This window comes from Cynocephalus volans, chromosome 3 (assembly GCF_027409185.1).
Source record: "Cynocephalus volans isolate mCynVol1 chromosome 3, mCynVol1.pri, whole genome shotgun sequence".
Lineage (NCBI taxonomy): Eukaryota > Metazoa > Chordata > Mammalia > Dermoptera > Cynocephalidae > Cynocephalus > Cynocephalus volans.
In genome coordinates, this window is record NC_084462.1 from 159,243,965 (window position 1) to 159,266,226 (window position 22,262).

At 39.3% G+C, this 22,262-nt stretch overlaps 1 protein-coding gene across 5 annotated transcripts in view; it reads left to right on the plus strand.

The window, feature by feature from the left end:
* NRXN3 (neurexin 3) overlaps positions 1 to 22,262 on the plus strand; it is a 1,519,487-nt gene that overhangs the window by 477,174 nt on the left and 1,020,051 nt on the right. The window lies entirely within an intron of this gene.

The window sequence follows — 22,262 nt, forward strand, 5'->3', positions numbered from 1 at the left end:
AAGCATTTAAGAAGCATTAGTGATTGTTATAGTTGTAATTATTGTCATCAACATCATGAAAGAGAAGGTACAGAAAAGTTTGAGAGGTCCTTGCAAGTGGACCCAACACACTGGAGAGAAAGTTTCTGCAAAGAAGAAATATGTAAGGTAAGATGTAAAATATGAGTAGGAGGTAGCTTAGCAAAGGAGTAGGAGGAAGGAGTGTTGCCTACACAGGAAGGATGGCATATGCCAAGGAACAGTGTGAGAGACCATGGCACAGTTGAGGGACTGAGCAGGGCCAGAATGGGCAGGATGCTTTGTTCCCTTTGGAACAAAGTCCAGAATGAAATGGGGGCTGCAGGAAGGATATGAGAGGTGGCTGAAGACGTAGGGGCTGATCCTTTAGAACAGGCCAGAATAGTAGGAGGAGCCCTTTTCTCTTCACTGCTTTAGTGTCTTACATTTGTGCTGAATTTATAGTTTGGGCAACAAGCAGAAATAAAGTAAAGCTAAGAGACAACATCAAGACAAGGAGATTCCAGTCTATAGGCTATATCCAGATTGCAGCACAAAAAATTAAGCTAGCTATTCATGGGTTATCTGCCTTTATTTGATATAAAAGGATCATTTACATAATTATCAAGTTTTTGCTCAGGGTATAGCTCTAGGACTTTGAGATTACCGCATCTGCAGTCGACATAGTTCTTGCCCTCAAGAAGTGTATCATTTATTTACCTAGGAATGGGGACATCTACACAAGAAGCAGTAATAAAATCATGCAAGGCAACAGCATGGGCTCTGTTGGGGCACCAGAGTAGGAAGACATGAAGATTCAGAGAAGGGAAGAATGTCTGGAGACACCTGCAGGGTCTTATCCCTAAAGACCACCAGTAGCCAGATATTATCCAAGTATCAGAAATCTGATGATGAGTGGAATCCTGGAGCAAGCCTGGAACAGGGGCTGGGTGATCAGTGAGAAGGTATTTTTCAAGGAGTGGTTTATATGGTGTCAATTGTGTTACTAGTTAAGTAACATTTCAAGAGAACTGCAAATTTTTCTTACAGTCAGACCAAAAACAGGACAAAGGGCACTGGGGTGAAGGACAAAAAGAGAGCTTTCTTAGAGTTTATGGAATGAATTAAATTCAGATTTTCTTTTTTTTTTTAAAATTAATTAATTAATTAATTTATTTATTTATTATTATTTTATTTATTTATTTATTTTTTAAATTTTATTTTGTCGATATACATTGTAGCTGATTATTGCTCCCCATCACCAAAACCTCCCTCCCTTCTCCCTCCCCCCCTCCCCCCCAACAATGTCCTTTCTGTTTGCTTGTTGTATCAACTTCAAATAATTGTGGTTGTTATATCTTCTTCCCCCCCCCCCCCCGGTTTGTGTGTGTGTGTGTGTATGTGTGTGTGTGAATTTATATATTAATTTTTAGCTCCCTCCAATAAGTGAGAACATGTGGTATTTCTCTTTCTGTGCCTGACTTGTTTCACTTAATATAATTCTCTCAAGGTCCATCCATGTTGTTGCAAATGGCAGTATTTCATTCGTTTTTATAGCTGAGTAGTATTCCATTGTGTAGATGTACCACATTTTCCATATCCACTCATCTGATGATGGGCATTTGGGCTGGTTCCAACTCTTGGCTATTGTAAAGAGTGCTGCGATGAACATTGGGGAACAGGTATACCTTCGACTTGATGATTTCCATTCCTCTGGGTATATTCCCAGCAGTGGGATGGCTGGGTCGTATGGTAGATCTATTTGCAATTGTTTAAGTAACCTCCATACCATTTTCCATAGAGGCTGCACCATTTTGCAGTCCCACCAACAATGTATGAGAGTTTCTTTTTCTCCGCAGCCTCGCCAGCATTTATCGTTCATAGTCTTTTGGATTTTAGCCATCCTAACTGGGGTTAGATGGTATCTCAATGTGGTTTTGATTTGCATTTCCCGGATGCTGAGTGATGTTGAGCATTTTTTCATATGTCTGTTGGCCATTTGGATATCTTCCTTAGAGAAATGCCTACTTAGCTCTTTTGCCCATTTTTTAATTGGGTTGCTTGTTTTCTTCTTGTAAAGTTGTTTGAGTTCCTTATATATTCTGGATATTAATCCTTTGTCAGATGTATGTTTTGCAAATATTTTCTCCCACTCTGTTGGTTGTCTTTTAACTCTTTTAATTGTTTCTTTTGCTGTGCAGAAGCTTTTTAGTTTGATATAATCCCATTTGTTTATTTTTCCTTTGGTTGCCCGTGCTTTTGGGGTCGTATTCATGAAGTCTGTGCCCAGTCCTATTTCCTGAAGTGTTTCTCCTATGTTTTCTTTAAGAAGTTTTATTGTCTCAGGGTGTATATTTAAATCCTTAATCCATTTTGAGTTGATTTTAGTATACGGTGAGAGGTATGGATCTAGTTTCATTCTCCTGCATATCGATATCCAGTTATCCCAGCACCACTTGCTGAAGAGGCAGTCCCTTCCCCAGTGAATAGGCTTGGTGCCTTTGTCAAAGATCAGATGGCAGTAAGTGTGTCAAAGCAACAACCATTACATGAGCTAAGATGAGGAGGCAGTCATCTGGAACAGAAATAGGCCACATGGGGCTGGTCAGTCTGTCAAGTGCCTGGACTCTTTCCAAATCTCTTTGTAGGGTGGCCTACCCTGGTGCTTGTTCAGAGAGATAGAAAAGTCATTCGACCTCTGAGATGCATAGGGCAGTTTTTGTGTAAGCCAAGGTGCTGTGATCGTCTGTTGAATACAAAGGCAGGAGTGTAAGATCAGAAGGTCATATCAGACATCTCTCTTCTTCCTTTTGGGTCTCTTCCTAACTCAAGGGCCTTCTGGTTGTGGGAGGCAGGCAGCAGTGACTGTAGCCAGCTGTGCAAGGTGTTTCTGAGTTCTCCTATTCCAAGGGCAAATCAATGGGAGCTGGTCCAAAATTTGCCAAGTGCAGTGAAAGTCACTGCACCTTTTACATTGTCAATTCTGACTAGTCATTAAAAGGCAGCTGATTGGGGATATATGAGGGACAATTATTCTTGGTATAGTGCAGCCAAGAGTCATCCATTCTGACCAAATGAGAAGGAGCTTAGTGAATTTAAGGCATTTGATCTCTACATTGCTCAAATCCCAGACGGTTCAACTGATTGTTTTGTTCCCCCACTAATTATTTTTTGCCCCTGTATTGTTCCTGACACCATGTTCAGAATGAATCAGTGGAGTATAAAAATGATAGGACTTCACTCTGCTAGCAAAGAAAATAGAGCTTCCCAATGACACTGTTTTTCTTTATGGAAACTGATTCCTCAGTGGAGACTCTTTTGAGTAGCTTTTCTTCATTTTTTCTACATGCAACAGACATTTATTAAGGTCCTAGTATGTTCCAGTTACCATGTTTTATATTAGAAGTGCAAAACAAATAAACAAACCAAAAAAAAAAAAAAAACCCAAACTGACACAATCCCTACTTTTGATCAAGGTGTGTATAGTCCTCCTCCTAGGGAGGCAAAGGGAAAGGTGGGAAATGTTTAATGTGCGATAGATGTTATGCCACATGTCTGTAGGGGAACAATAGGGCAAGCAAGTGGAGGTGGTCACTTCTATATGGAAGAATGATGTTCAAGAGAAGGAGACCCAAGGTTTCTTGTATTTTCTTGGCCTCTATTTCTAACAAAACTATGGCCTCTTTATGCCTCTGGTGCTCAGTGTTTGCTATAGGTACTTCTGAAGACTGGTAAAGAAAGTGTTTGGCATCCTCTTTATACAGGAATGTGATCCATTTTGGGTTAAGGAATGCTGCCCTACTTACCATAACAACATCAACTTGGTCACACAGTTTACCATTCTGTCTCTAATATTTTTTTCTAGAAGCATTAACCCTAAGCTTTGAATCGATCATTTGTACTAAATTTGATAAGCCTAAGACAATTCCTAAGGCTGTGTCCCACCTGGCCCAAATTGTGTCTTATACTGGGGCTTTATAGGGGGTGAGTCCCTTGGTTTTGCTGGGGCCATAACAGGAATGGTAGTATTAGAAAGAGGCACTTGTATAAAGAAAGTGGAGAAAGCATAGGTGGGATGCTGAAAATTGGAATGTAGAGTTGGGCATGGCCCGGAGCAAACACTAGATCAAAATAGCCCAAGAACACAAGCAAAGTGAGTGAGCAGATCAGTCTAAGGACAAAGGAGCTAGGAACTATATGAGTATACGAGACTAGCATTAATTTGCATGAGTATCTTTCTCTTATAGTAAAATTGGATGACTCTGGCTTCTCCCCTCGTAAGAGAGTGCTTCTAGTGCCTGTGAAGATTAGCAACTCTAAATTGTGACATCTGAAAATTAGCTTGATTTTGTATTTTTTTTTTTAACATAATCTGTTGCTATTCTCAGAAGATGTAGATATCTCTACCCTTCCGAATTGTTCAGCTCTAGATATTTTGGTTTGTTGTTCCTAGTGATGTGGAAGATATCCCCATGACCTAAAAAGCAAAGGCCTGTTTTAGCTACTTAATTCTAATCAGTTTGATTGAAATGTTTTGATATACTGGAAGACCACCTGCCATTCTGTGAAGTCCTATTGGACGGAGGAAACAGTCTAGCTTGTCTTTAGTCTTTGATGGAGTTCTTCCTTCTTAAGAAGGTATGATCACTGGAACAATATAGGCATCTTATCCTTGCTGATGTAGCCAAACAGTTTAATTGAATTAATGAGAGTCAAGTCCTGGTAAGGCAGGAATAAGGAATTAATTTATTTGTAGACCAGTGAGCTTAAATTTGAGGCCACTGCAGATTCTGTCCTCTTCTCTGGATGGCTTTTTCTAAATGTATGCTGAAACTTATTTGGCAAAAAAGTAAATAGAGCTCAGCACAAGTCATTTCTATGTCAAGAAAAAAAACCCCTACAGTACAGTGCTTAGAGGCAGAGTGGCCTCATGGTCAATGGCATCAATTTTAGAGTCAGGTATACCTTTATTCCTGTGTTGGTTCTGTCACTTACTGGCAAGATGATGTACAATAAGCACTTGATTCTTAAAAGTCTCAGTATCCTTATCTGTAAAATGGAGATACTAATACTTACCGGTTAAAGGTCTCTTCATTGCAAGCTACAGAATTGACTATGGTTAACAGTCAAGAAAGTGGGTTTACTGGATGATTATCTGGAAAGGTATTGATCAAAAGACTCTCACTAACTATACCTTTGAAGGGAAGCAGAATGACTCTGCGGACCCCAGGGCACTGTGATTGAGGTTCCCTGACCTTCAGGTTCTGGACTTTTCCATTCAGAGTTTACATTTTCCAAAAGAGACCTGGTTGATCCAGTTTGGTTCATCTCTCTATCCCTCTACCAGTCAGCTTTGTCTAGATGGGCACAGATATGGGAGATCACCTATATATACACGCTGGAGTGATTCCTTGAGAGGAGACATATTCGTGAGCTGGAACTATCCCATCCACTTCCTAAGGTTGTTCAGAGGCTGAATGGGAAAATGTGTTTTAATTGTTAAACACAGTGGCTAGAATGTACAATGTATAATAAGACATTCTCTCTTATTTAGGGTACTTTTTAAGGAGAGTGGGTCATGATAGTAAGGAAAAACCAGCTGCAGTATCTGCCATACCTCATCCCCATTGGCATAGTGTCCTGCAGACAGTCCTGGACCTTCTCCCAACTCAGGTGTGTCTTGTTCACTTGGGGCAGGCATTCAAGATAGGTCAGGTACTCTCTAAGAGGTCAGATGAAAGTCAACTTTTCAAGTTCTTCTTCAGAAAGAAGTGAGAGGTTTGAGTCTCCAGGGAGATGCCTGTGCAGTGGAACAGCCTGGATACTTTTCTAGCATAAATGATGCCTTAGATTTTTTAAAAAATCTGATTCTCCCCCATGTTCAAATGCCTTCTTGTCTTCAGACCTAGAGTATCAGCTGAATCATCAGCTCTAGAGGCCACAGCAAAGGGTGTAAACTACTATGGTTCCTTTAAGAGGTTAAGCTGTATTAGTTGAAAAAAAAATCCTGTGAAAGAATTACATATAGGTTAAATAAAATTTGGAAAGTATAGAAAAGTGGCAAGGTTTATTTTAAAAACTACCCAGTGATCAAACACAATTATTAACATGCATGAGGGTTTTGTTTTCTTCTACATAGCTATAACTGTGCTACAGGTAAAATTGTGTCCTACCTTTCCCACCTAATACCATATTGAAATCTACAATTTCTCTTCCTTTATGTATTCTGTGTGTGCCTCTCCCTCTCTCACCCCACACATACACACAATTTTACTGAACCATTTTCTTAGTACTTTTTCATGGTTAAGGTCAAGGTACCCTGACTGGTAAGGCCACGTTGAAGGGAAAGCATGCTTTAAACATCTGTTTTCCCACAGTCTCTAGTACTGTGTTATACTCACACTATGTAGTTATTAAATGTTGAAGACCCCCAGGGCTCTGTTTTAGGCTTACTTTCAGTCCACATATTCCCATTGGTGCCCTTATCCATTGCCATAGTATCAAAGATCATCTATGTGTCAATCACTCACAAATTGGGATCTCTAGCCTGGAACTCTCCTTGCAGTTCCAGATTTTATACACCCAGTTGCCTATCTGAAATCTTTGTTTAAAAGTCTGTTAGGTATCTTAATCATATCATTGAAAAACAAATCTTAAGTTCCTCCTCCCTGCACCAGACTTTTTACTTTCAGTTTCTTCATCTTAGCAAATGATATCACCACTGTCCTTGGTGATTTTCTGTGATTTTTCTCCCACACCATTTAAGCTGTCTCAGCAAGTCCTACCAACTCCTCATTTAAACTCATCCTGCATCTTTCCACTCTCTGCCTCTCTACTGCTCTCATCCTAGGTCAAACCACACTGATCTCTTCTTTGGACAACTAGATAGCATGTAGTATATGATTACGGAAAACCCAGATTCATTTTGTGCCTTCCTTAGAGTATTAAAGTTAGATTATTAAAATCTGTACATACCCCAAACATTTCTACTATAAGAAGCTATAGTTTCAGTGGCTTTTGGTCCATAAGACTGTAGGAAATGAAGCTATGATGCTTCTTTAGACTTAACTTCAGCATTAGCATAGGGATCCCGCAAGTGGGTACCTAGCTCTTCTTTGTGTCAGGCTTGATGAGCTAGATCATGAGGATACAAATTTGTAGAAGACATGTTTTCTATCTTCCATGAGCTCACAGTCTAGCACAGGTTATGGAGAAGTAATCTAAAAACTATAATGCAATCCATCAAGGTTGATGATTCAGGGGATAATCATAAGAAAGAAAGATAAAACAGTTATAAAGCAAGATATGACCAATACAGTATATCATTTTATAACTGGTTCTGAATCCACTGGGGTCTGTTCAAGCTGACTCAGTGGTGTGGGGACAGCAGAAGCCCTGGCTTCCAAGGTCAATATAATAATGTTGGTTACTTTCACGGGTCCCAAGGCCTTCGAGGAGGGGATCTGCCTTATGGCTGTGTCCCATCCCCCAGGGATATCCAAGTTCTTTAATTAGATGTGTGACCTTGAGATAGTTACTTGGATTCTCTGGCCTCTCTGTTCTACAAGAATAAAATGAGACAAATGAGTTTCATGTTCTCTCAGGGACCTTTCAACTCTAAAACTCTGTGATTCTCAAATGTCATCATCTTGGCAATGTCTTCCCTTATCCCGAGTAGAGAGATAAAGGTGAGTGAAGGGCAGACCAGGAATGTGAGTCCTTGTTCCTGGCAATCTGCAGAACTGTCTGGATCAGGACGCTGAGTTTAGTTATACCAGGACTGCAATGAAGTTTTCACCTCTCTGACTCATTCATCAAATGAATACCTTGATGTACTGAGTGCACTTGAGGCCCATGATGCATAGGTTTTAATTGATGGATTAATGAATAGAACCTTGGACTTCTTAAAGCATTAAAAGTCTGTCTCCTTTTTGGTCCATTGTTTATCCCCTTTTGATGGATAATGGCATGTATCTGAGAAAGAAGCTTCCCAAGAAATACACAATTCATTGATATCAGTCAAAGTGTCCCCACTTTTTTGTATTCATTGTTGCTTAAGTGATACAAATATATCTCTGGTGACAACCACAGCAGTGCTCAGATTCAGCCTCTTCTTTTTTCTCTTTCAGTTCTTCAAGTTTCCCTTTCCACAGACACAGGATTGTATAATCCCAGGAAAATGTTCTACAATCCATGAACCCTAGCTAAGAATTATTCCACCAGGTCAGGATCTGAAATACCCTCAATCACAGCTGCTCCTGTTACTCCAGAGAAGGTCAAGGAAGTATATTCTAGCTATTCTGGAGTCTTGAAGCTCTTGAAGTCTCAGAAGGACAGGCTAGGGACTTTGCAGATATTTGAGAAAAATACACCTACACCTGCATTCAGCCTGAGAAACTGAGAATCAGCACTTTGGTGCAAGCGCGTGACAGCTGCTTATGAACCACAGCACACCTGCTGCCAGCTATGGTGCTGTCAAATGCAGGGACATGGTGGCCATTTACATTGCCATGGTGTATCTTTATTACCACGTATGCTAAAAGTGGTTTAACTGCCAGCAGACATCTGCCCATTATAATGCAATAAATTGAGATGCCGCTAAATCATGAGAAAAAAGTGCTTTGAAACACAATACAAGAGGATTGTCCCAGGCTTTTCTAGCATCTCTGCTTCATGTTTCTTTTCACAGATAGATGAATCCTTTGCTCCAGTTTGGATTATGAGGAAAAGTTAAGAGACCTGCTATTTGTTAAAGGAAATTATGTGCCTGCTGTAGGTTGGATTCTTAATATATACTGGTCCATTTCACCCTCACATGCACTCTGCAGGCTGCAAATTATTATTCTCATTTTCCAGATGATGAAATTAAGGGCACAATTTATCCCAAAGTATCTATTGAGCACTATGTGCCAGGGACTGTGTTGAGACTTGGGATGCAAATGCATTGATGGTGATGCTCCTCATAAACATATCATTACATTCTGATATTTGAGGATGGTAAGACAGAAATGCAGAAAGAAATATCATGGAAGGCAGAACAGACTGGGAGACACTAGAGCTGAGGCTTGGCAGAGGAGCAGGAATCTCCCAGACAGACCAGCCAGGGAGAAACATTCCAGGCAGAAGCAACAGACGTGCAAAGGTGGCCTCGGTAAACAGTTAATTGTTTTACATGGGCAGAATGTTAGGCTTGGAGAGGGAGGGGAGATTTGAGGGGACATTTTAGAAGTGAGACTATAGGGGTGGCAGGGCTGGCTGTGAAACACTTTGCTTTCCAACAAGTTTGGACCTCATCTTACAGGAGGCATACCATTTTTAGCAATGGAATAATAAGGTCAGATCCCTCTGGCAGAGGATAGATTGGATGTGGGAGACAGAAAGCTAACAGATCAGTGCATATTAGTTAAGTTCGCACTGACATTAATTCAGGAATGAATGATAAGAGCCCCAACTGAGGTAGAAAGAATGGTGGTTGAGTTTTGGGGACACATCTAAGAAGCAATGTTGATATGAGTGAGTAACCAACCGTATACAGCTAAAGGCTGAGACTGGATTGAAATGGTATGGCCATTGAAGGCTATTGTTTCTTCCCTGTGACACTCAGCCAGCCTGAATCAGTGGGAGATTCTTGAGGTAGTGGGGAAGAATGAGGTGACCAGTAAGGGGTAGGAATATTTGGACCTACAACTCTGAACATATTTGACTTACCTCTCTCTGTGGTTCAGTTTCCATATTTACCACTGAGAACATTGACAGTGGCTGTTTAATTGTCTTGTCAGGAGGTTCTGTCATAGAGTCAAAATGCATGAGGCGCTCACACACGATAAAACCAATGTGCCCCATTTTGAATCTGGAATTTGGCAATTCAAGAACGAAAAAAATCCTCCAGCTGGTATTTCAATTCTATTTTTTCTCGTGTTATAGAAATGATCCAGATCTGACTTCTGTGTTTAAGCATGTGATATAGGTTAGAGCTAAAAAGAGGAAAGGTTCAGCCTAAGGGAACATACTGAAGCTTGCTTTCCTCCATACTTCAAATGGTTCGGGTTGGCAATCAAGACATGACTCTGCTGTAATCCCGGATTTTAAAGAATTGTGTTAAAATGATCCGTTGTGATTGTTAGGATCTCAACCAAGTTTGGCATTTTTTTGGTGGAAAAAGATGAGTTGTAGCTTGTCTCTCTTTCGCTTTTGTAAAAGTGGCCAGATTAGAGACTAAGATAAAAGGTTCTTTCCTTAAAGATAGGAAAATCATATTTTGAATTTCTCTCTCTTCTGGTCTCTCATTAGGGTTTACAGCAATCATACCTAATACTGAGGACTGTGCATGTGTGTGTGTGCATAGAGTGCATGTGTATAGTTTCCCTCTAATTTCTGAGAAATTTCTTTATTTTATTTTATCATGGGTTCTGTTCTAATCCAATTGTTAAGGGGAAGAAACAGCCCCAATAAGAAATCTAAAACTGGATTGACCCAAAGAAAACCAGGTAGGGTATAAAGGGTCATAGAATTACTTATCTTGCCAGTAGGACAGATGCTCAGATATTATCTAGCAAAACCACTCCTCGCCCCAATTTTAAATGAGGAAACTGAGGCCTCCAGGTAGGAAATGAGTGGCCCAAAGAATAGAATAGAATATTTTTGCCCTCTCATTTTGATTCCCCTGTAGTTGGATTTTTTCAAGGAAATGTATAAGCAATATCTGTGCATGTTTTATCAAGCTATGTGTTTAAGTCCTCATGACCTACTAAACAGTAGAATCATGGCATTATAGCAAAGACATTTGGTCAATCTTCAGCAATTGTTCTTGTTGGTATATTTTATTTGAAACATTGGCAATTGATTTAAGGGGAGAAGAAATATGAAGGGAAGAGACGTGCATACATTTTTTCTCTCTCTTTCATCATCTAATTCCATCTTATCCCGTGAACAAATGAACCCAGCCCAACTGGGAGGGTTTTGGAATGATAAGTGCATCTGGGACTTAGGGCTGGGACCCCTGGACTGAATGGCTCTTGAATGGCCTCCCTCTGTGGGCCAGTGGACAGCTATTTCCCTGTCAAGTGGATGTAGTCTTTCTTGAAGATCATTTCATTCTTCCTAGCATGTTTAACCTTTACAGCAAGACATTTTCATCAAAATGGCAAACCCCAACAGAGCCTTCTAAGAGGCCAGTAAATCAGAAACCTTATGAAATCTGTGGGATTAGCACGCTCCCCATCTTTGTTCCCCCAGGGAAAGGAAGCCCTGTGACTTTCAGATTCCAATCTTCTCCACAGGCCCCTTGTCTGAAACTTCCCGCTGTGGCCCGCTGGTATTTGAATATTGTTTTCGTATAGTCGCCCAGGGCCACATAAGTTAAGGCTGGCACATTCTTTGTCTCCATTAGCACAGTTGTAAAGGAGAAATAACTGCTCTGATGTTTGTTTAGCTGAATTCTCCCCACTCCTGAAGACATATTTTCTGGGTCTGAGGATTGTGGCTGATGCTTAATGTCACCATGCCTGTGGGAGCAAGCTGTTGCCCAAAGGGACCTCATCCCCAGCCAGCTGTCCGCTCCCTTGCCCCTTTGCTTAGTCTATAGTAAAACTACTTACACAAGCAACACAGTATCTTTAGCCACTGTCAGATGGAGCCTCCTCCTATGGAAATCTTTTGCAAAGTCAAGGCCATGTTGAGAGTAGAGGCAGAAGGAGAAAAGATTGATGAGTAACAGTCCTGTTAGCTGTGCAGGTGATAAAAACATTTATTGAGGGTTGGGAGGAGGTTGGCTCTTTTATCAGAGTTTACAGATTCATATTTACAGGTTGGAAAGGACCTCAGAGGTTTTTGAGTCTAACTCAGTATCTGATGCATACATACCCCCTTGACAACATTCCTAAATTGCTCTGTGTACTCTATAGGAACATGCACTCTGTTTCCATGTGCTGTACTAAATGCTTAGCAGCGTTAGCTTATTGAATCATTGCAATAACTATATAGGATAGGTGCTATTTTCATTCTTAATTTATATCTGAGGAATTGGAGTCAAGGAGAGGCTAAGTAACTTGCCCACGGTCACCCAGTTAGAAGAGCTGAGGTGTTCTTCTGGATCTTCTACTCCCGCCACCACTCTTTCATGATCAATATCCTGCACTGCTCCCAGCAACAAGGGGAGCAGCCATTCCATTTCTGAATGGTACTAAATAGTCTAAAAATCTCCCTTTTACAATGAGCTGAAGTATTTATTCCTCAAATACCTTTCTTTTGGTCTTGGTTCAGTTTTTGGGAGCCATACAGGATTTATTCACTTAATAAACATTTACTAGGTACTTACCATATTAATCTGTTTCTGCTTATTACAAAATACCTGGAACTGGGTAATTTATAAGAAAACAAAATCTACTGCTTAGTCTCGGAGGCTGGGAATTCCAAAGTGTAGGGAACACATCTGGTGAGGGTCTTCTTTGGTGTTGCCTTACGTATTTGCCTTACAGCAATACGGGGATCTCATGCGGCCAAAAATGTCAGAGCAGAGAAAGAGAAATAACTCCTCATGTGCTCTCCTTTTAAAGCTCAGAACCACACCCGCAACCAACTTTAATCTATCAACTTAATCACCTCTTCAAGGCCCCACCTTTCAATCACCATAATAGAATTTCCTACCCTCAACAGTTACAGTGAAGATCGAGTTTTGGGGGACATTCAACCCAAGGCACTTACGATGCCACAGACACTGGGATTACAGAACAAATCAAGCTTAAACCCTCTCCTGCAATCGACCTTCAGTTATTTAAAGACTACTATAATTTTTTCACTGAAGTGTTGTCAGTCATTCTCAGGATAAACATGACCAGTTTTTTCAACCAGTCCTTACCTGTTGTAGTTTTGAGTTCTTTTATAATCCAATAGTCATTGAAGGGACTAGGGGAAGGTGGGAGGGGACTGCACATTGACTGAATGGAAGGATGGCTTCCAGCACCAGAGAACTGTGAGAAGTAGGCCATGCCTGTCCAAGAAGCAAGCATGCATTATTAATGAAATAACTCGTATGATTGTCAGACATTGTAATATACATAGACTATGGGTTTGTATGGCCAGTAGGATTCAGTGGTATATGAGTGTTTATGGAGGATGAGTGCTTTTGCTAGTTTCTTATCCTGAAAAAATGTCTTGGGCCGGCAATTGGTAGTATCACATTTACTGTCTCATCTTATTTGGTCCTAGATTGAGTGTGGTTAAATCACATATTTCAAAAGCAAATCTAAATTTATTTTTGACTATAGAAACATCTCAGAGTATCACTAAACAAGGAAACTATGGTTTTGCCAAGTATCAGCTGATATAGAATTATTAAATGCTAGAGCTATCAGGGCCTTAAAAAGTCATCTGTTCCAGTGCTGATAATTTACAAAAAAAGAACTGAGATTTAGGCTGATTACCTAAGTTGCCCATAGTCACATATATAGTAAGTAGCCACGGTGGGACTCATAACTCAGTATTGTGAATCCTAGACCAGAGCTCTGTATCCGCAAGAAACGTGAGGAGGTTCTCCTGCTTTGTGCCTTTGGGCTGGTTTTCCTGTGTACCTGATTGTGGGATGCTCCTGCCTCACAGCTCAGAATCTTTCTTTACAATCTGAGAGGATCCTCATGACTTTTTAGATATAATAGTCCCTTTATTTATCGCAAATAAGCTAGGCAATTAACAGTTAGCAACTTATGGCCCAGAAAATCTCATTACCGAAATCTTACATTATCAGCACATCTGTTTAAAAAGAGATGCTTATCTACCATACGACCCAGCTATCCCACTGTTGGGAATATACCCAGAGGAATGGAAATCATCATGTCGAAGGTATACCTGTTCCCCAATGTTCATCACAGCACTCTTTACAATAGCCAAGAGTTGGAACCAGCCCAAATGTCCATCATCAGATGAGTGGATACGGAAAATGTGGTACATCTACACAATGGAATACTACTCAGCTATAAAAACGAATGAAATACTGCCATTTGCAACAACATGGATGGACCTTGAGAGAATTATATTAAGTGAAACAAGTCAGGCACAGAAAGAGAAATACCACATGTTCTCACTTATTGGTGGGAGTTAAAAATTAATATATAAATTCACACACACACACACACAAAACCGGTGGGGGGGAGAAGATATAACAACCACAACTACTTGAAGTTGATACGACAAGCAAACAGAAAGGACATTGTTGGGGGGAGGGGGAGAGGGAGAAGGGAGGGAGGTTTTGGTGATGGGGAGCAATAATCAGCCACAATGTATATCGACAAAAAATAAAATTAAAAAAAAAAAAAGAGATGCTTAAAGAAGTGGTCTGAATAAGGAGATTCCTGATCATCTCCAAGGAGCAGACCATTGAAAGGCAACCCGGCAGGCAGTGTAGGATTGTACTAAGAGCATCGGAGTCACTGAAATTCACACAAAGGGGATATAAAAAGAGAATTTACATTTACTGAGTACCTACTGTGTGTCAGGTATAATTTAGTCTCTAAATTAAGATGCACGAGTTTTGGAGTCAGACAGAACTGAATTTAATCTCAGTTCCATCATTGCTCATTATTTTGTGATCTTGAGTATGCTTTTAACTCCTCTGAGTCTCAATTTTTTGATATATAAGAGAAGCATTTTGGGGGTGTTTGTGAAGCTTAACTAATTATGTAAAAATTCTAGCACAATGCTTGCAACTTTGTAAGTGTTCAGTACATGGAGGAGTATTATTATTCTCTCATTTAATTTTTAGAACAAGCTTGTAAAGTTCGTGTTACCATTCATATTTTTAAAATAATTAAATCAAGGATCAGAAAGATTAAATCATTTGCTATAATTACAAAGTCAGTGAATACTGGAGGTAGAGTTTTTTTTTTAACCAGTCTACCAAATTTTCTATTATACTTTGCCATTCCTAAAGTGGGAGGCCTTGGAGATGGGATCAGGCACTTTGGGAGGGAGAAAGAGCTGTGAGAAACAGAGATGGCTTTTTTTGTGTGTATCTTCCAACCCTGTCCATTCTGTTTAGGACTTACAGAGGGTAAATATGAGGAATAAGCAGAAATGAAAGCTGTCCATTTGAAATAAATTCAGGATTTAGGAAAGTAATCAGGATCTTCCATATTCTCTTGCCCACATTCTCAGTTACTAAGTGGAGGAGAAAAACTCTAAGATTCCATATGGCCAGTCCAAAAAAGCATGAAATGGGTACAGTTTGGGACTGGGAAGACAAATTTTTCCCTATCACAATTTACCCAGGTCCTCAACATACCTTAATTCACACCTGCTTCCACATCCATGTGTACACGCATACACACACAAGCACATAAATGCACAGACACAAATTCTTCAGCCGTAAACCTGGACTTCTCTAAATTTTATTTCACCTGTCTGTATTCTTCACTAGACTGTGTGCCATCAAACACGTATCCCCAGTGCCAATGACAAAAGAACTCAATCTGCATTTGTGGAGGACAAATAAAAGAACAAGTGAAAATCTAAATGAAGGGGACTATTTCTAAAGTTAACTATACTTGACTTAGAACTCTGGTTTATTATCTGACAAATTTGGAGAAACTTGGTGCTTCCTAGACATCTAACCCTCCCCCGCCCCCAGCCTCACTTCTAACAAGATTTTTCTGGTGGGCAGAGGTGAGGATGTACCTAGAGAAGAACCATCCAGGAGATTCCTTAAGCAAGGACCTGGGATCTTAGACCTGTAACAACTATTCCTGCATCCCAATATTAGCAATAGAAACTAGGCAAGATTCAGTATTGCTTAACATGAACAGATGGGGAGGCATGGAAAACATGAATCTTGGATAGAAGGAGAAGCAGGCTTATGTGTCTGGGGCAGGAGCCTTCTACAATTTGGAACAATGGGGGTGACCTTGAAGCTTTCCTCAGTGAGAGGAGCTTTCAGTGAGTGACACCCTTTTGATCCTGCTCACTCCTATTTTCTCCACCCCTCCCCTGCCCCTTTACCTTTTCCCACTCTCCTCTTCTTTCTCCCCTTTCTTCTTCATTATTTCTCCCTGCTCAACCCCACACAGTCCTTTCTTCCTTCTCTATTCATTTTTTTCTGCTTGATGCAGCAATAAAGTCTATCTTTTAATGGGCTCTTCTCTCCCAGAGAGATGAAATTGACCCTTGTTTTTTCAGAATGATTGGCCAAGGGCCTGACGTAAAGTGTGGGCTGCCCAATACTGCAAGGTGGCTGGTGCCTAGCAGCTGCCTAGATCAGTGACATCTGGTAGAAGAAAACAGAGGGCCCCCAAGGGCTCTGCAATCACACTGTCTGCCTGGAAGCCATCTCCTTTTGAACTATGACAAATGAGAAAGGGTCTTGGCAAGAGGGAGCAATCACTGTAAAGCCAGGTGGCGAAAATAGAATGGGAATGCAGAACAGTGCACTGGGTTATCAATCCCTACAGGAGGAAGTGACTTGGCTGCTGCAAAGGAGCCCGTCTCTGCCTAATGTTGGGTTTCCCCCTTGGGCTTTCTGTAAATGTAGACTGATGGCCATGGTGTGATGGTCAAGGAATGTGTCCTCAGGATGATGCTGAGTGGAATTATTTCTTTGTAAAGTTTCTTTCCCCCTTCCTTTCTCTCTCCCTTCAATCCTCTCACTTTTTTCTCACCTTTCTTTCACCTTTCTTCTTTTCTTAATGTGATCCCTTCAAAATACTTTGAGTTTCTTTCCTATGGGAAGAGCATGTTTGACTCATTTCATTTTTATTTGCTACAGAGTGGCATTCCTGGGGGCTTTGATGGAGCAATTGATATAATGAATCTTGACTTTGGTAGGAACGTTATTCTGTCTTCATAAAATGCTACTCAATAAACCAATCTCCAGATTATAGCTCTGTTAGGAGAGTTTACCACTGTTGGGAAGAAGCCTCATAAAGAATTGTCATCAGCGGGTTATCACCAACGCTACAGGTCATAGATCTCCATTTTTAAAAATAAATGTTGATTTTATGATTATAAAAGTAATCTATATTCACTGTACAGTAGAAAAGTTGGAATATGGAAATGTATTAATTTGACTTTTTCCTTAGACAACATTAATTGAGCCTCTATTTCATGGCAGACAAAAATAAATAGGTAAAATTGAGCATGGTTATACCAAACAGAAATTGTCATTACTCACATATTGGTATGCTTTATTCTATTCATTTCAACAATGTGTGTGTGTGTGTGTGTGTGTATAAAAGATATATTTCAATGTCATTTTATAGGTAATGTTCTATCCTGATTTTTTCAGTTCATGATTTTTTCAGAAATTATCTTACAAATGCATAATGATACCATAATTTCAATTTAGCATTATATGATCTTTGTCTCAAATCATAAAAAAATCTTCAAAAATATAATTTTTTAAAGACTTCACAGTAGCTGTATTGGCCAGCTATTCCCTCAATACTGTTGTTAACAAGCCACCCCAAAACTTAGTGGCTTATAACAGGCAGTATTTAAATGTTATCCTCATAGATCTGTGTATGGGTTGGCGTGGCTCTGTTCCAAGCTGTGAAATGGCCGGACATAGCTGCAGGTTTCGAGTTGGGTTCAGGTCTGCTCCAGGGTCTTTACATTCTCTTTGGACCAGAAGTTTCACAAGGAATACTCTTCTCTTGACAAATGGTAGGAATGCAAGAGGGAACATGGAAGCATTTAATACCTTCTGAGACATTGGTCTGTATCTCACACATTGTCACTTCTGTCCACACTCCCTTGGTTGAGGCAAGTTATGTGACCAAGCCCAACATGGGATGGGTTTATACACTACACCCACTCGAGTGGAAGGTACTGCAAAGCCACATGCAAAGGATATGGGTATATAATTCAAAAACAGGAAAGATGTGATGAATTGTAAACAGTGATTCAGTCAACCACAGTAGACTACCTGATTTTTTGTTATCACCAATGACCACAGGTTGATCAAAAAGGAGTAGTTATGGATCCTTTCTGTTAAACTCTAATGTACTCCCATATTCAGAGATGTCATGAGATCTTTTTCCAACCACATTAGGCTTCAAAGGACATCAGAGTCCTTTTCATTGCCCCATTTTCTCCTTTGTGGTTCTAATATATCTTTCTATTGATACTTCAATTCACCATATCTCTAAGAGTTTGATTTCTTGCTTCACACATGTCTCCAAGACCAGATAAGAGACTACTGTGATTTTAATGCAGAGAATGTTTATGACCATGATTTTAGAATGGCTTGAAGTGATAAAAACTAAGACCTAGAAAGGTCAGCTCCAGAAGATCATCAGCTTTAGAATCCAGAGATGAGACAGAAATATTTGATACTTGGTTAGATGGTCCTTCTACAAAACGTAATGAAAAAAGGCCAGGAAAGGTCGGTGGGACAAGGTGCTTGGACACATGATTCTCTGAGAGTAGTAAGGAATGACCGAATCCACTTTTTTAAAATTTAAAATAACCAAAATCTACTCTTATTGTCTGTACTGATTTACTCTTCAAGTGTGAAGTTCTTTTTCTACTTGAAGTTTTAGCAGGGCTTTGGGAATATGTGCCACTCAGGGTTCTGGCATTCAGGTTTTATTATTTTAAATTCTGCTCTGTTCTTCATACTTGGGTCCTAGTTCTCTACTGATGGATCTCTTAATTGTGTGTGTTTGTTTGCTTGTTGTATCTGTACCTCTGTTTTTAATTGGTACTTATTTTCTTGAAATATTCTATTTCCCAAATTGTATAACATGCTCTAAGAAGGGTAAGACCATGCCTGCTCGGCTATTTTCTGACCAGTGCCTGGTGTATAGAATGTGCTTAACACATACTTGTTGATGGTATTAGGTTCAGGGCATAAATATTCTTGGTCTTTTCATCCAAAGACTTGACAAATCCTTTTTTCATTCATACGAGTGTATTCTTCCTCCCATACAGATCTTCTTGATCTAGACTTATTTCATGCTTACAGCAAAATATTTCCTGCAGGAAACCTAGTTTATGTAGCCATTTCAAAAATAATTTTCTAAGGAAGGGATGTGACCATCCAAGCAGAGTTTGCCAATATCAAATCATCAGTCAGTGCTAGAAAAGCCAATTTAGAGTGGTCAAACATAACAGTCTAATTAAATTGATTAGATTTAATAACTCATATTTTCTCTCAAGGAGAAAATTTTCTAGGCCAGAATTTTGTCAGGAGCTAGTTGCCCTAAGTCAACCATGTTGCACAAGGACTCAGTAAGCGTGCAGGAAACGAAAAATTGATTTAGGAAGATTTTGTGGTGGGAGCTATATTGTATAAGACTGATATTATAGAATGTTAGCAGAAAATCATCTATTACCACTGTGGTTTACTACCATTCGGCAATATTTGTTGAGACCCCCATCATGTTATAGGCACGATGATAAAAACAAAGAGTACAGAGGATAAAAGGCATCTCTAGTCTTCAAACAGCTCAAGGTCACCCTAAGAGTATCAGATGACTACCTCTAGGAAGATGGATTGGCCATGAAGTCCATTTGACCAAGTCCTTGCTCTTATTGCTGCATGGATGACCTTGTTTAAGCAAAATTGATTGGAGGTGGAAGAGGAGGGAGAAAGAGAAGGCCTAGACCTCAGTCAGAATAGAACTTCATTTTTTTTTTACTATTTATTTATTTATTTATATTATTATTATTATTTTTTTAAATTTTATTTTGTCGATATACATTGTGGCTGATTATTGCTCCCCATCACCAAAACCTCCCTCCCTTCTCCCCCCCCCAACATTGTCCTTTCTGTTTGCTTGTCGTATCAACTTCAAATAATTGTGGTTGTTATATATTCTTCCCCCCCCCCAGGTTTTGTGTGTGTGTGTATGTGTGTGTGTGTGTGTGTGTGTGAATTTATATATTAATTTTTAGCTCCCACCAATAAGTGAGAACATGTGGTATTTCTCTTTCTGTGCCTGACTTGTTTCATTTAATATAATTCTCTCAAGGTCCATCCATGTTGTTGCAAATGGCAGTATTTCATTCGTTTTTATAGCTGAGTAGTATTCCATTGTGTAGATGTACCACATTTTCCATATCCACTCATCTGATGATGGGCATTTGGGCTGGTTCCAACTCTTGGCTATTGTAAAGAGTGCTGCGATAAACATTGGGAAACAGGTATACCTTTGACTTGATGATTTCCATTCCTCTGGGTATATTCCCAACAGTGGGATAGCTGGGTCGTATGGTAGATCTATCTGCAATTGTTTGAGGAACCTCCATACCATTTTCCATAGAGGCTGCACCATTTTGCAGTCCCACCAACAATGTATGAGAGTTCCTTTTTCTCCGCAGCCTCGCCAGCATTTATCGTTCATAGTCTTTTGGAGTTTAGCCATCCTAACTGGGGTTAGATGGTATCTCAATGTGGTTTTGATTTGCATTTCCCAGATGCTGAGTGATGTTGAGCATTTTTTCATATGTCTGTTGGCCATTTGTATATCTTCCTTAGAGAAATGCCTATTTAGCTCTTTTGCCCATTTTTTAATTTGGTTGCTCGTTTTCTTCTTGTAAAGTTGTTTGAGTTCCTTATATATTCTGGATATTAATCCTTTGTCAGATATATATTTTGCAAATATTTTCTCCCACTCTGTTGGTTGTCTTTTAACTCTTTTAATTGTTTCTTTTGCTGTGCAGAAGCTTTTTAGTTTGATATAATCCCATTTGTTTATTTTTCCTTTGGTTGCCCATGCTTTTGGGGTCGTATTCATGAAGTCTATGCCCAGTCCTATTTCCTGAAGTGTTTCTCCTATGTTTTCTTTAAGAAGTTTTATTGTTTCAGGGTGTATATTTAAATCCTTAATCCATTTTGAGTTGATTTTAGTATACGGCGAGAGGTACGGATCTAGTTTCATTCTCCTGCATATGGATATCCAGTTATCCCAGCACCATTTGCTGAAGAGGCAGTCCCTTCGCCAGTGAATAGGCTTGCTGCCTTTGTCAAAGATCAGCTGGCAGTAAGTGTGTGGGTTGATTTCTGGATTCTCTATTCTATTCCATTTGTCAGTGTGTCTGTTTTTATGCCAGTACCATACTGTTTTGGTTATTATAGCTTTGTAGTATAGCTTAACGTCAGGTAGTGTTATGCCTCCAGCTTTATTTTTTTTGCTCAGCATTGCTTTGGCTATGCGTGGTCTTTTATTCTTCCATATAAATGTCTGGATAGTTTTTTCCATTTCTGAGAAAAAAAAATAAAAACAATGAATGCCAGAAAAAAAAAAAGAGTGAATTAAGAAACATTGTTTCCACTGGACAAAGTTGGGACAATTTGAACATCAAAAAAAAAAAAAAAAAAGAAATCAATTAATACACATTGGATGTATATTTTAAAAACAAGTTTGTTGTGATACTCAAAAAAGGGAAAAAGCCAAATAAATCAAAACAACCCATGGGTACCAACTATTCACTGTTAAAAGACAAAAATTGAACATTTAAGCTGTACATGTAAGAATTGTCTTTCCCCAATTCTCATATAAATTTTATTTCCAGCCATTTTTCAGACAAGTAAATTTGATTATGAATTGCATATTAGATGATACCAGCATTACTATTAATTTTTTCAGGTTTGATTGTACTTATGCCCTTATGTTTTAGTATGTAGGGGTAAAACAATTTAATGCCTGAGATTAAAAAAACAAAAAGCAAAATAAAACAAAATAATTTCAGCTCAAAAATAAGTAAAACATGTAGCAAAATCTTGATAATTGTTGAATATGTAAAATGTATTATATGTGATTCTCTCTACTTTTGTCCTCATTTGAAAATACTTCAAAATAAAATTTTCATTAAAAAAAACCAAAAAAAAAAAAAAAAAAAAGAATAGAACTTCAATTTCTCTACTCCCAGAGACAATAAGCCTGGCAAGAATTATCTCTAAAGAAGCAGAAAAACTTCTGCTAGGACTGGATCAGGGTTTTAGTGTGAAAAAAGATCCATGTTTAGGACAGCCAAACACATATCTGCATCTTCAAAGATCAATGAAAACACACACACACACACACACACACACACACACTCACAAAACCTTTCCAGTTTACTAGTCCCTGGATCTGCCATTCCTTGACTGATAAATAATCACAGTTTCAAGTTTCAGATGCAAGATCAAAATAAAGTCATTTTAATCAAAGAACCAACATTCCAAAGAATAATATTATATAGAGAATGCTCTTGCATATCATTCTATTCTTCACACTATCACTTAAAATAATCTTCATTTGAACTGGCCAGTTAGCTCAGGTGGAAGAGCATGGTAC